This window comes from Convolutriloba macropyga, chromosome 1, assembly GCF_964194025.1.
Source record: "Convolutriloba macropyga chromosome 1, txConMacr16.3, whole genome shotgun sequence".
NCBI lineage: Eukaryota > Metazoa > Xenacoelomorpha > Acoela > Convolutidae > Convolutriloba > Convolutriloba macropyga.
Genome location: NC_134468.1, coordinates 51,150,184 through 51,163,579, shown reverse-complemented (window position 1 = coordinate 51,163,579; position 13,396 = coordinate 51,150,184). Strand labels below are relative to the sequence as shown.

At 40.5% G+C, this 13,396-nt stretch overlaps 1 protein-coding gene across 3 annotated transcripts in view; it reads left to right on the top strand.

Moving 5' to 3' along the window:
* LOC142340208 (uncharacterized) overlaps positions 1 to 13,396 on the top strand; it is a 99,242-nt gene that overhangs the window by 84,433 nt on the left and 1,413 nt on the right. The gene's annotated exons all lie outside the window — the stretch shown is intronic.

Here is a 13,396-nt window from a genome sequence, read left to right as displayed (position 1 = left end):
TTTGTTATCTTTTGTTGAGATATTGATGCATCTTGGTTAACGAACGCTGTTTGGTCTTGATTACCGAGGAGGTGCTATCATGAGAGTTTGCCTTGATTGCGCTTTGTTTTCTAAGATTGCGTGCCTCCGACTTTTCTTTTAGCCAAACGTTAAAGTCAAGGAGAGTTGGTTTAACTCAGTGCTTTTTAGCCGTAAAGAGTGATCAAGACTCTTTCATGATTAATGGTAACTTCTGCGCCGATTGGTTAAGTAACGAAGCAGTCCTCATGTAAGATTCAAACGAAAATGACTTGCAAACCCCAATAAAACTTGATATTGCTGCAGAATAGTTTTCTAAGATTGCGTGCCTCCGACTTTTCTTTTAGCCAAACGTTAAAGTCAAGGAGAGTTGGTTTAACTCAGTGCTTTTTAGCCGTAAAGAGTGATCAAGACTCTTTCATGATTAGTGGTAACTTCTGCGCCGATTGGTTAGGTAACGAAGCAGTCCTCATGTAAGATTCAAACGAAAATGACTTGCAAACCCCAATAAAACTTGATATTGCTGCAGAATAATTTTAAATGTTATCAATGTTGATTATTTTAATAGGCGGAAAGTTTCTTAATTTAATAAAGAGATCACTTACGGCAGACTGTGGCTGGCCAAAATTACATTCTAATCTTCTTACTGCATCCCTGTTCATTACAAAACAGTATTGTTGTGTTATGTACAAATGCCACTCTTCAAAGGAACTCATGTTCGTTCAAATGAACATTAGTTCCTTTGAAGAGTGGCATTTGTACATAACACAACAATACTGTTTTGTAATGAACAGGGATGCAGAAATGAACTCTTTGCTTTACCAGTGACGAGCGTTTTAAGGTAGCGTCCTAACATCATCATGGAGCATCTGTCATTCAATCTTTTTTTTGAACTGACCACACCACGCATGCCATTGTAATGGCGTGCTAATAAACTGCACAAGTTTCCACACGGGCAAGGGTTGTTTGGCTTGTTGTTACATCAGCCAAATAATCTATTAATCATTGTCAGGTAAGAAACACTTATAATTAGACCAAACCAACTCCTTTGTAGGCCCAACAAGATCTTGTGTTGGCTTAAACACCAGAATTGAGCAACCAAGTGCGACAATGCTGGCGGTTGCGATCGGGTTTTCCTGATGCATGCCGGATGGCGACTCCATATCAATCAAAGGAGATGAATTTGGGAAACGAATTTGGGAGATGAATCAGGAGACTTCATGCGGGACTTTAATTCTTGTTTTTGCAATATGCAACTGGCTGCAAACTAAACCTTGGTCAGAACAGTAGTACCTTGGTTCGATGTTTTTTTTTCTGTGCTGTGGAATACGCCCTAGATGTCGGCCTAAATTGTTGGTAAACGGGGATATTAAGCATTTTCTTGACAACAGTAGCCCGTTGGCGTACGACTTTATATTTTTCATTAGTATGAAGTCGATGACAGCCTTTCTCGGTGTTATTGGGTAGCCATGGTGCGCTTCTGATACTACTTTTTTGAAAACTGTTTGGAACGGGAGGTTGAGAAAACAAAGGGGCACGTGGAGGGGGACTATAGGGCTAGGTGAGAATACAGCGTTCTGTTTGACGGGAACATCAGTAGTTACGCCTGAGCAAATGTGGCATTGTGTAATTGAACGCTTGGATGTTCGTTGGGAGGAAAGGAGCCATTTGTTGCGGGGGTTGGCTCCGAAAATATATAAGAGTGGCATTTGGTTCTCGAGGAACAGATCTTTTTTGTTGGCTGTTGGCGGTGTATGTGTTGAGCTGAGCTCTTTCTGAGAGACTTGACTTGACTCTTGATGTCTCTGGGGTGCGAAGTAATAATTTGTAGGTGTGAAGGGAAATGAACCAAATTAAGTTGTTTCAATTGAGGTGCGAATTGCTGTTAAAAACTTGGCTGTTGGAACGATCGTCAGAAGGCCCCAGAAACATGTACAGAAGGCTGTGACTCTTTGAGGTTCTTTTGCTGGTCATAATCGGAAGAGCTAAGCCTTGTTGATGTGTTTGATTCCTAGCGTCTGCAATTGCGATTACTGCAAGGCTTGTTCATTATAAGCAGCCAGAATATTCTCATGTGGGGTCTTTTAAGGATCGAAATCCCAACGTGTCATTGATTAGAAGGTAATTGCATGAAATTTTTTTTCGAATGGAGTGCATTTCAGTGTTTTGATCTTCCACTGTTCTGCCATTGTTGTTGCCAGTTTAAATGTGTCTGGTTTCTCAAACACTTTGCGCTGGTCTTTCGAAACTTCGAATTCACCATTTTCACCTCAATGTTATATTATATGGCATGTGTGGTGTTGACCCATTCGCGTACTGCTTTTTGGCTTATTAGGGGAACACGTAGCACTCGCAGCACTTTCTGCCAGTCTGACTACTTTAATAAATTGTGTTGTTCTTCAGCAATTTAAATTCTTCAACAGTTGTCTCTGACAGCCGCTCTTTGTTATCTTCCTCTATGTTGGCGCCACTTCAAATCAGCTGCAAAAGCAATCAGATAGCAGGTAATAACGCTTGAAACTGAAAAAACTTAGAATTTGTTAAAACTAAAAAATGGTCAAAACTTAATATTTTTACAAGTTGGGACCAAAAATCTGTACACCCCCCGATTTTTGAAAAGGAAAACCTGAGCAACCCGAGGTTATGGCACACGGTTAGGGTTGCCTCTAAACTACTCATGGACCCAACGAACGTTATTGCATCAGACCCACAAGTGTGGCTATTAGCACTTATATGGTGCAAAAATGGCATTTTTCGATATTTTGTCATTTATTGTTAAATTTCTTAAGTTGTTTATTTTATGATACTTCAGGTGTTCAATAAAGGTCAAATACCGTACATTCGAGGCATTTACAGCCACGTAATAACCATCCGTGCTTATGTCAACAAAAGTAAATATTGCAGTAGTTTGACATTTACTATGTAAACTATGACCTAAATCATTTAGTTGATTGACCAATCAGAAACAAGTAGTGATGATGGTATAAATGGTAAAAATTTGATTATTTACTTTGAACCAATTGTTTGATTAGTGAAACTGAATTGTATTTAGAACCATTAGAAACTGTTATACAGAGCAATTGGCTCTCAGACTGGCTAAAATTCGATTCTTTAACAACTCTATTCTTTTTTGTTAAGTTTTGCTAGATTTTAGGATCTTGCGATTTTTAAGTTAGTTGAGCTTACTTGACGAAAAGTTATTAACAACACTAACAATGGTTGAATCCTTAAAAACTTCAGCACGAGATTGAACATAGACTATCACTAAGGATTTCCTTAACTTCAGTCAACAAAAATTAAAGTTACAATCCTTTAATACGTCCGAGAGACTAATTATTTCTGCGAGATTGTTAGTCAATCGAAACGAGTGAAGAACCAAGCCGGTGTAAAACTCGAGAACCAGGCTGTGATATATCGGTTCCGCTGAGATTCTTGAGCAGCCGCAACATTTGGTCCACCGACCCGGACATCAACAATAACACGAACAGCAACGAATCTTTGATTCAATTTGATGGACGAGAACGAAATCTTTACTATGACTGGAAAGAGCCCCGATAGACATTGGAAAGCGACTCACTACAAGATGTCAGGCCAACTCAAGAAGCTAGAAAATGAGCAAGCTGACTTGCTCAAAATATTTGACGGACAGCTTGCTGATGTGAAAATTCACTTGGTTGAGAAAAATCAATACCTGTAGAAAAAGCATATCAATGTTTTTTTCGAGACGTACGATGATCTTAAGGAAAACAGAAAGCAGCAGAGGCAACTCCTGAAGCCAAAGTAATTGGAAAGTTTCGATGGCGACACCAAGCAGAAATTGGGCGAAAAGAAGCAGACACTCAAATGTTTGGTTGAAAAAATACCAAAACTTAGAAAAAATAGAAGAATTTTGCAACTGCGTTTTCAACCCTCGCAAAAACCTTGCGGCTCTACACAATGGCGGAATAATGTGAATCATTTTATAGAGAAGCAGAGAAAGTGGAAGAGGTGTTGGAATCAGAAAATTTAGACGACTCCCGCAAGCAAGCTTTGTGCAGTAAACTGGAACAGCTAGTAACGAAACTAGACTCCAGTCACGCAGCAATTATACAAATCGTGAAGTCAGAATTTGCTACGGAAACTTTTACAAATTTAAGCAAGAATAAAATTATTTCCAAGGCCTACTAAAACAATATTAGCAAACCGCAGAGAGTGGAAATCAAACGTCGTTAGTGTCATCCACATTGGCTGGTGATAAAGACCGGAACGAAACCGTAATTGATACAGGAAATGGAGCAATAGAAAACGCCGACGGGAACGTGGAGGTCTCTTCCAAGCTACACACGGAAGCAGGAAACAACCCAGTATCGCCAACTCGCGATCATTGAGAAGGCGACAGAGAGATGAAATGGAGCTCAAAATCCTAAGAGCTAAGAAAGAAACAGAGCAACAACTGCAAGAGCGGCAGTTCGAGCTAGAGCAGGAGCGTGAAGAAATAGAACTTCGTCGCCAGCAAGAAGAATTAGGTTTACAACAGCATCAACTACAACAGCAGCGAGGGCAAGAGTTACAACAACAGCAAGAGGAAATACGTCTAAGGATGGAACAACAAGAAGACGAACTGCATCTTCGACAGCATGAGCGAGCCCTTGAAAACGAAAGAAAAAAGCAGAGGCCGACGAGGAACAAAGACGTCTGAAACTTGAGCTGACCAAAGGAAGCTCAAGAGCATCCTGATCAGTGGCAGATGAGATAGAACGTGTTGGATCAAGACGCAATCATGAAAGAACAGCCGGGTTGGCTGAATCAGCGGCTCAACAGTCTGTTCCTAGACGGCCACTATATCCAAACTCTGTAGTCAACCCTCCAACAAATATCACACAGGACAGAGTTTTCAAACGTTTCAGCACCTACCCAAAAACTACCCCGCTGTTTCTACCGGGTGAAGAACTTTTCTCAACGCAACTGCCAGAACCGGGCATTCTCAAGAAACCAGAAATCCGTAAACCAATTAGAGTAACGGACCCATCAGCGCCGTTGACGAGGACGACGTTTCAGCAGCAGGGAGCGTCAGCAGTTCAAGACCCAGCAGCAGGGAGCGTCAGCAGTCCCATTAACAACTCTCGAAACAGGTCTGCCAAGAGCAGAAGCAGGAGCACACTGAACCACACCACTCCTCAAATCATTTACCAACCAGTACCAAGCAGTGGTGCCAGTGGATTGCCAAAATTAAAACTGACTGAGTTTTCAGGAGATCCACTGGAGTGGCCAGAGTGATCAGGTTTTTTTGATGTTGTTCATCAAAAGCCAATAAGCAATACGGAAAAGATGCAATACCTGAAGACCAGTCTCACTTGTCAAGCGATAGCAGCAATATCGGGAATGGGGTTCAGCTCACAATCATAATATCACACTTGGGATATACTCTGTGAGAAGTATGGCAGATTAGATGTCATAGTCAACGCTCAATTCAAGAAAATACATACTCATCCTCCAATTCGGCACGATGATTCTACGAGCATTGTCAAGTTTGCAAATGTGGTTACAAATGTGGTGAACACCTTGACTCAACTTGGATACACATCAGACCTAGAAGCAGACGCAGGGCTAAGTTCAACAACAAAGAAACTTTCTCCGCAACTGAGAGAACAGTGGTTGCAGTATATGCAAGATCGTCGACTACTGCGCGGCAACCTGATTGTTTTCAAAGAGTGGCTTACCTCCAAAGCAGTATTTCATGAGAACTTGTTAGCACAGACAAACTCGTCGTTTGACAGAAACAAATTTCAAAGCCGTGATAAAACGAAGATGGGTACCTTCGCTTGAAACGCTGAAGAGTCAAGCAAACCCAAGAATTTTGAATGTCCCTTCAAAGATGGACAACACCCTATTTGGACGTGTGAAAAGTTCAAATCACTGAAAGTAAATGAACGACGAGAGCATGTTCAGAAGTTCCGACTGTGTTTCAATTGTTTGAGAGCAGATCACATGTCGAAGGACTGCAAAAGCAGGACATGTACTGTACCCAGCTGTGGAAGGCGACACAACAGGCTTTTGCACATCGAATTACCAAAGAAGGATACTACAAAAAAGAATGTCTCAGACGCTACAACGGCAGTAGCAACTAACATCACCCAAGGAAGACTCCCAGTGGTGCGAATCAAGATGACAAACAGAGACTTAAGCCTAAGTGTACTAGCAATGTGTGATTCAGGATCCTCTATTTCATTTTTAGACAAGTCAGTGGTTTCTAAACTTCAACTAGTGCTGATAGCTGTTTCAGCACATGAGAAGTCTCGACCTTTGACAACAGTGAAATTCTATGTGCACGAGAAACTGAAGTTGGGTGACCAGATTGTGGAGATGCAAGAATTGAAGGTCCGTTACCCACATATGAGGATATTGCCAAATCAGAGCTACAATCTAAACGATGTTCAAGTGATTTTTGGACAAGATTGTTACGACATTCACCACCCTTTCGAATTCAAGAAATCAAAAGACAAAGCTGCACCTTGGGCAGAAAAATCAAAGATCGGCTGAGCCTTATGTGGTCCGCTACCAGCGAAGCAGGCAGCAACTCTTGCCAGAACAGCAATATCAATTGCAGATGATAAATTGGCAAACCAGTTGAGTAAGTGGTGGGATATCGAGTCCTACGCTTCAAACTGCGATGTCACCGGACATTCAAAGGAAGATCAGCGAGCAATCAATATTTTGGAGCAAACAACGCGATTCAGCGGTGAAAGATATGAAGTAGGACTTCTGTGGCGAGAGGACGAAGTGAAGTTACCGAACAACTTCTACTACGCAATGGGGCAACTCAAGTCTCTAGAACGGCGCCTGCAGAAAGACGAAAAGCAAAAGAAGCGCTACCAAGTAACCATTGAAAAGGATGTCCAAGCTGGATACGTTCGGAAAATTGATCAAGCTGAACTGAATGAAACCAACTGCAGATGAAGACAAACTGCAATGGTGTTTACCGTATCATCTCGTCATAAACCCGCACAAACCTGAGAAAATCAGAAGAGTGTGCTACGCAGCAGCAAAATGCCATGGTGTAGCTCTGAACGACAAACTTCTATCTGGACCAGACCGGCTGCAGAGTCTGATCAGAATTATTTTTCGCTTCCGAGAACATCCAATAGCTATATCAGCAGACATAGAAGCGATGTTTCTTCAAGTCGCTGTCCCAAACGATGACAGCCGACGCTTACGATTTCTCTGACGAGAAGGTCCAGAGCAGAGAATAGAAGTTTACGAGTACACATGACACGTTTTTGAGCTAATTACGCTTTGCACCAAGTGGCGAAAGATAATGCAGTTAACGACGAAATTTTTGTCAGAACTGATCAGCAGAACTTCTACATGGACGACCTCCTAAAGTCAGTCAGAACCCCTCAAGAAGCAACCGCAATCTACCAGAAAGTCAGAGACATCCTAATCAAAAATTGATTTAATGTGACGGATAACAAGTGACGATGAAGTCAAGTCACAGATCCCAGAGACAGACAGGTCAACGAAAGTTGTGAAAACTTCCGAAGCAGAACCACAATAATTTTCAATCCTAGGACTCATCTGGATTGTGGACACTGCGATAAGAATGCGGTTCCTACTCGAAAGCATTTGGGTAGCAATGGGACAAGCATGGGACAAGGAGTTACCAGCAGAACACTCAAAACTGTTCAGTGATTGATTTTCTGAGTTGGGAGAAATAAGGACAATGTCATTAAATCGACTTCATTTCGAAAGTGGATGTTCAAACTTGAGACTACACATTTTCACAGACGCGTCAGAAGAAGCGATGTGCAACGTGGCATACCTGCAGTACGAGGCATCGTTGAAACTCACTTATGCGATAGGAAAATGCCTTGTGGCACCCATCAGACATATGACAATAACGAAGTTAGAAACTCAAGCCGCAGTTTACGGAGTTCGTCTCAGAAAGCAGATACTCAGCGAACATGAGGTCAGAATTGACAAAATCTTTCATTTGACAGACTCATCAAGAGCTAAACTTATCGATGGATCAGTGGAGACACCTCAAAGGTGTCAGAAATCCTGCCGATATTGGAACCCGAGGAATGTCCATCGAAGGCCTCAAGGAGTCCGTACGGCTAAACGGGCCAACACAGCTCCAGGCAAATGAAGAAACGTGGCAAAAACCGTGGTGTCAAGAGAACGAACTCGAACCCGAGCAAGTTACCAGTACTGTAGCAACAGAAAGTAAACTAGACCAACTTTTTGACTGAAGACGATACAGTACCCTCAATCGAATCAGAAACTTCATTGCATACTGCATGAGGTTCAATGCAAAGCAGAAGGAGACCCTCAAAGCAAACAAAATTCATCAAGCAGAACAAATACTGTTTCGATTTGTTCAAAACGAAAGCTTCCCGAATGTTTCGAAGTCGATATCAAACAGCAAAGAAATCTCCAAAACATTGAACATTGCCAAATGGTCACCCTTGATAGAGGAATATGGAACAATAAGAGTGAAAGGCTGACTGAAGCATTTAAACTTTGATTATAATGCAAAATATCCAATAATAATGACAGAGAATCATCCAGTTGAACAACTTCTGTTGGAGAAATCACATCGAGACAACCTACATGAGGGCACAGAATACGTGAGAAACATGCTTCAAGAAGAGTACAGGATCATCGCATTGAGAAATGCATTAAGGAAATTCAAGTCGAGATGTGTCAAATGCAGACACAGGAACGCCAACCCAATCCCCCCACCGATGGCGGATCTACCCAGAGAACGACTTGATGAACATGTGTTCCCATCCACCCATGCCGGAGTCGATTACTTCGGAGCCTTTGAAGTTAAGTTCCTACGACGTACTTTAAAAAGATGGTGCTGTGTCTTCACTTGCCTGTAAACCAGAGCAGTACACATCGAAGTTGCACAGTCATTGGACACCTAGTCATGTCTAGCTGCAGTGACAAGATTCATTGCAAGACGTGGCTACCCGAATACAATCATTAGTGACAACGGAACGAACTTCTTTGAGGCAGCCAATGAGCTGAAACCATTCATGAACGAGTGGGACAAAGCTAAGATTGAAAGTGACTTAGCACAGAAAAAGATTGTTTGCAAATTCAATACTCCCGTAGCCCCCACTGGCGGAATCTGGGAAAGACTGGTTCAAAGTTGCAAAAAAGTCATGACTGCGATCATGGAAAACCGAAGCCTCACCGACGATGTACTCAGCGCAACAATGTGTCTTGTGGAACAAACACTCAACGCAAGACCCCTGACAGCACTAACTGACGACCCCGAACATTTGACAGCACTCACGCCAAATCATTTCTTGCCAGGACCAGAGAACTCAAGCGCACCATTCATGCCATCCAGTGAACGCTATCACGACCTGAGAAAATCTTTCAAAACGGCTCAAGCATATGCCGACATGATCTAGAAAAGATTGTCTCGTGAATAACTTCCACAATGGAACCAGAGATTGAAGTGGTCAAAAGAACATGTGCAAAACCTGAAAGAAGGCGAGTTAGTATGGCTAGTAGATGACTCTGTGAAACGCTGTGAGTATAAACTGGGACGAATCATTGAGATCGTCACTGGCAACAATGGTTTTGTGAGATCAGTTGGAGTCAAAATGGCACATGGAGAGCTAAACCGGCCAGTCGTGAAGTTAGCGCCAGTATTTTACGATGGTGTTTCCGAGATCGAAAACAGAGCCGGCGATGTTGGCGCCACTTCAAATCAGCTACAAAGGCCATTAGATAGCAAGAAATAACGTTTGAAACTGAAAAAACTTTTGAAACTGAAAAAAGAATTTGTCAAAACTCAAAAGGGGTCAAAATTTTTACAAGTTGGGACCGAAAAACTGTACATCCTCCGATTTTTGGAAAGGAAAACCTGAGCAACCCGAGGTTATGTTACACGGTTAGGAATACCTTTAAGCTACTCATGAATCCAACGAACGTTATTGCATCAGACCCACAAGTGTGGCTATTAGCACTTATATGGTGCAAAATTGGCATTTTTCGATATTTTGTCATTTATTGTTAAATTTCTTAAGTTGTTTATTTTATGATACTTCAGGTGTTCAATAAAGGTCAAATACCGTACATTCGAGGCATTTACAGCGACGTAAAAACCATCCGTGCTTATGTCAACAAAAGTAAATATTGCAGTACTTTGACATTTACTATGTAAACGATTACCTAAATCATTTTCTTGATTGACCAATCAGAAACAAGTAGTGATGATGTAATAAATGGTAAATATTTGATTATTTAATTTCCCCAAATTGTTTGATTAGTGAAACTGAATTGTATTTAGAACCATTAGAAACTTTTATACTGAGCAGTTGGCTCTCAGACTGGCTAAAATTTGATTCTTTAACAACTCTATTCTTTTTTGTTAAGTTTTGCTAGATTTTAAGATCTTGCGATTTGTTATCTTTGTTATCTTCCTCTATGTTGGCGCCACTTCAAATCAGCTGCAAAAGCCATCAGATAGCAGGTAATAACGCTTGAAACTGAAAAAACTTAGAATTTGTTAAAACTAAAAAATGGTCAAAACTGAATATTTTTACAAGTTGGGACCAAAAATCTGTACACCCCCCGATTTTTGAAAAAGAAAACCTGAGCAACCCGCGGTTATGGAACACGGTTAGGATTGCCTCTAAACTACTCATGAATCCAACGAACGTTATTGCATCAGACCCACAAGTGTGGCTATTAGCACTTATATGGTGCAAAATTGGCATTTTTCGATATTTTGTCATTTATTGTTAAATTTCTTAAGTTGTTTATTTTATGATACTTCAGGTGTTCAATAAAGGTCAAATACCGTACATTCGAGGCATTTACAGCGACGTAAAAACCATCCGTGCTTATGTCAACAAAAGTAAATATTGCAGTACTTTGACATTTACTATGTAAACGATTACCTAAATCATTTTCTTGATTGACCAATCAGAAACAAGTAGTGATGATGTAATAAATGGTAAATATTTGATTATTTAATTTCCCCAAATTGTTTGATTAGTGAAACTGAATTGTATTTAGAACCATTAGAAACTTTTATACTGAGCAGTTGGCTCTCAGACTGGCTAAAATTTGATTCTTTAACAACTCTATTCTTTTTTGTTAAGTTTTGCTAGATTTTAAGATCTTGCGAGTTGTAAGTTAGTTGAGTTTACTTGACGAGAAGTAAGCAACATCACTAACACTGGTTGCAGCCTTACAAACTTTAGCACGAGATTGTACATAGACTATCACTAAGTATTTTCTTAACTTCAATCAACAAAAAATTAAATTTACAGTCCTTTAATACGTCCGAGCGACTAATTATTTCTGCGAGATCGTTAGTCAGTCGAATCCAGTGAAGAACCAGGCCGGCGTAAAACTCGAGAACCAGGCTGTGATAAATCGGTTCCGCTGAGTTTCTTGTGCAGCCGCAGCACTCTAATCCATTACATTTCATTTGATTTTTTTTCTGTTTAACGAGGTGAATGGCTGCTTTCTTCTCTTATTCAATCTCTTCGCGTTCAGTTTTGGCAATCACAACTTCATGTTTACGTTGACTAGATGTATTTAACGAGGCCATCAGTGAGGATATTGTCGGTTCCTGGCAGTCACTTTCTTGGTCTTCCACAGAGTTTTGTGCTAAAACGAGGACCCTGTCGCTCTTGTTTGTCACTGCCCCAGATAAGACTCTTCCGCGCGCTGGGATCGTCCTATTTTTCAGCAAACACAATCAAGCCCGCATTTTATTTTATTATTATTATATATTTCATAATATTTTGATAAAAGGTGTTCAAGATTCATCCGCCTACTTTGACTGTTTTTACATTGAAGTATATCTGCAAATAAATCTTGCAACTCAGCATCACGCTTTGATCTAACAACGTATAACTTTTTGATTTTTTGATCAATGCTATTGGACATTATGTTACGAAGTCAAGAAATAAGCAAAACTATTGATGCAAACATAGTATTTTAATACAATCACTCCAACAAACACACGATACCCATCTTCCACGGAATAGGAATAATTTCGTGCTAAAATGAGGATTTTTTCATTCTTGGTTTTCTTTTTTTCCAGGAAAGACTCGAATGAAGGAACAAGTTTTCTCGGATCTTCCGTTCGTTCAGCAAACACAATCAAACCCACATTTTTGATTAAGACTGTCATAATGGCGTCGTCACATTTTGATGCAAGGCGCTCAAACTTCATCAGCCCTCTTAGCCTTTTTATACATTGACGTATATCTGCATGTATACCTTACAACTCATCATCACACTTTGATCTAACAGCGTACGCATTTTGACTTTTTTGATCAATGCTAACTAACAAAATGTTATGAATTCAACAAATAAGCAAAACTGCTACTGCACACAGCTTATTATTACAAACACTCCAAACAAACCAAAAAATCAAACAGAGCAAACTAAACAGAAACAGCACCCAGACACAGGACACGGTAAACAGTCTTTAAATAAAATCGCCCAAACAACAAACGTAGAGCGTTGACCGTTAAGACAAGATAAACGGGAGGTAAGGCAATCAACGCGCAAAAAAAGGAAACAGGACAAACAGAAAACTGAGAAAGCAGAGCACGACGGAACGGAAACGGGACGGAGGAAAAATTGGGCGAACAACGCGCAACGGAACGGATTTAGAACGGACGGAAAGCTCAGCGAGCAACGCGCCACAAAACGGAAGGGGACGGACAGAAAGTCGAACGAGCAACGTTCGACGGAAATGAAAAGTGACTGAGATCACTAGGAAAAACTAGCAACCAAGACAGATAAAAAGCCACGCCAACTAAATAGCCGTGAGTTAACTCGTCAGTTAACAAAATCACGCCCTAGAACGCAAGAGGACGAGAACATCATAGCAGCATACTAGCATAACCGACATACTGCAACACAAATGCAACATACTTCATCACAAATCAACATACCACATCAGAGTAAAAAAAGATGGAGAAAAATGAAAAACATTTATTTGAGAAGAAAGCTGCTTTTATAGAAAAACAACGGAACCACCGAGAATAGCGAAAAAAAGTATTAAAACGCAAATTATAGGGTATGAAAACAATGGACGGTAAAAATACGCAATTCAGTATTTTTTGTAGGCCAGAGGTTGTGAGTTTTTACAATCTTTTCCAGTGTATTTAGTATCTCTCAATTGAAAAACCCTCCAAATGATAAAAAGGATGATTTTGACAACTTTGTCAAAACTTTTATTCTTTGTCCGCTATTTTTTTGGTAATTTTTTTAGCAGATTCTTCTGTACAGAACAATAATGTACTAAGCTGGCTGGTTTCATTATTGGTGATACAGTTTAGCACTCTTTGGTATTGATTGTCTAGAGTCTGTTTTGAAATGCATCCAAAGTGACCGAAATTTTTTAAAAATT